Source organism: Physella acuta, unplaced genomic scaffold (genome assembly GCF_028476545.2).
Source record: "Physella acuta isolate Inbredline_101_S28 unplaced genomic scaffold, ASM2847654v3 ptg000900l, whole genome shotgun sequence".
Taxonomy (NCBI): Eukaryota; Metazoa; Mollusca; class Gastropoda; family Physidae; genus Physella; species Physella acuta.
This window is the reverse complement of record NW_026732417.1, coordinates 270,824-273,313: the sequence shown is the minus strand read 5'-3', so window position 1 is coordinate 273,313 and position 2,490 is coordinate 270,824.

The window sequence follows — 2,490 nt, the reverse complement described above, 5'->3', positions numbered from 1 at the left end:
AGGACCCAGAGGCGTAGCGACCCTTCCCGGCGCCCGGGGACATACTTTCAATTTGGCGCCCCCTTGGGAGCAAACTTTCGATTTGCACCCCCCCCCTCGAACTTTTCATTTGCACCCCCCCCCCCTCAAACTTCCGATTTGCACCCCCCCTCGAACTTTTCATTTGCACCCCCCCCCCCCCCCCTCAAACTTTCAATTTTGCGCCCCCCCCTAAGGTCGGCGCCCGGGGACATATGTCCCCCCCCCCCCCCCGCCCCCCCCCTCGCTACGCTACTGATAGGACCTGTAAAAAGTTAATGATAATCTTGCTGTATGGGGCTATTTTTATTTTTACATTCCATTAACAAAATGTTTTTTATTTTAGTATGTAGGTCTTATAATGTCGTTCTTTATTTTCCAGTCTGTTGACAAAAAATTTACTTTTTATTATACATACTGTAATATATAAATATATGACATTTAAAAAGAGAATTTTGATATATTCATGTTGCATTAGATCAATTTTATTGTTTTTCACACATTTCATTTTCTATGGATTTTTCCCTTTTTTTTCTACTAGTTTCACCCAATGTTGATTTTTCTGTGATATAAAAATGTTTTAAACTTTTTTTTAATCTACATATCATTTTGTGTATATCATCATCATCTTTTCCAATTTGTGTCCAACTGGCAGGTGAAGTAGAATTCATCTGTTTCAATTACCTCTGCGGCAGTGGCGTAGCGAGGTCGGGTGTCACCCGGTGCGGGACTTAATGGTGTCACCCCCCAGAGGCGTAGCGACCCTTCCCGGGAACAAACTTTCGAATTTTCGATTTGCACCCCCCTCCCTCAAACTTTCGATTTGCACCCCCCCCCCCCTCAAACTTTCGATTTGCACCCTCCCTCCCCCCCCCCTCAAGTTTTTCTCTATATATTAACCTATTTTTTGCCTTGGTATCACCCCCCTAAATGGTGTCACCCGGTATGGTCCGCACCCCCGCCCCCCCCCTCGCTATGCCCCTGCTCTGCGGACAAGGGTGTAGTGTGACCAGCACTGTGTCCAGCTGCATTAATTTCCCTAACGTGAGTCAGGTACCCATCACAGTTTGGACAGCCTACAGACTCAAGGAAGTGTTAATATATTTTTTTTCAATCTGGTTGATCTTATCTCAATAAAAGTATTTTTTTAATATATGTATATATTATATTTTTTTTTGTAGCAGTTATTTCTTATGTACAAGTCATGACACTTTTAATAAATAAAGATAAACCATAAACTGTCATCCAAAACTTGTATCGTCATAGTTTTTTTAATTAAACAGCAGGAACAGGTGCCTGATTTACCCATTTGTTTTAAATAAACTCATTTGAAAAATGAATATTGAGAAAAGAACATAGGAGTCATCCATCACTGATGTCACACGGCAAAACGGTCCCGTCAAAACAACCCCGACAATCTGCCCCGACATAAGAGCCCCGTCAAATAAACCCTGTCAAAAGGGCCAGCGACATATGGACCCCGACATACAGGCTCCCGTCATTTAATTTCTCTACAAAACGGCCCCCGTCATTATGACACCAGACAAATAGGCTCCCATCATTTTGGCTCACAACAAATAGGCTCCTGTCAATTTGGCTCCCGACTAAAGGACCACTGACAATATGGTTTCTGTAGTCTCCCGGCAAAACAATCTCATTTAATATGATACCAGCCAGTGGGCCCCCTTCATCAATATTCTTTAGAGTTAGCTCGTTTTTAAGCAACAGATCTTTATTGTTGTAAGTTAAACATTATCAAAATTTTAGAATTGGTGGAATTTAGCTGTTAAGGGCTTGATTTGTTTGTGAATTGATGTTGGTTCATAAAAAACTATTTCATTCAGGCATTTAAAAGACGTTATAGTGGTAGTGAGGGTAGGAGAAAATGGTTACTTTTATGCCAATAGTGGTCATACGATTCATTTGTCTGGAGCCAATATTTCGGGAGTCATTTTGTCGGAAGCCAATACGTCGAGAGCCCAATTTTCGGAAGCTAATATGTCGGGAGCCATTTGTCGGTAGCCAATAAGTTGTGAGCCCATTTTTCATAAGCCCATTTGTCGGGAGCCAATATGTCCTGAGCCTATCTGTTTGGAGCCAATATGTCGGGAGTCCATTTGTCGGGAGCCGATATGTAGCGAGACAAGACAATTTGACGGGAGCCAATAAGTCGGGGCCCTTTTGACGGGGCTTTTTTTGACTGGGTCGTTTTGTCGGGGGGTCGATTTGACGGGGTCTTATTAACGGGGCCGATTTGTCCCAGGCCGTTTTGACAGTGCACCCACACTTTCTAGTGGGGGGGGGGGTGGGTTTGGATGTTGGATGGTTGTGATGATGTATGACAAAGGGGTTGGGCTCAGAAAGTTGCACTTTTAATTTTTTTTTAATTGCTGGTTTTTTATAATAGTAGTTATTGGTGTTGGTGAAAGTCCCCCCCCTCCCCCCCCCCCCCCCCACTAGTTGAAAAGGTTA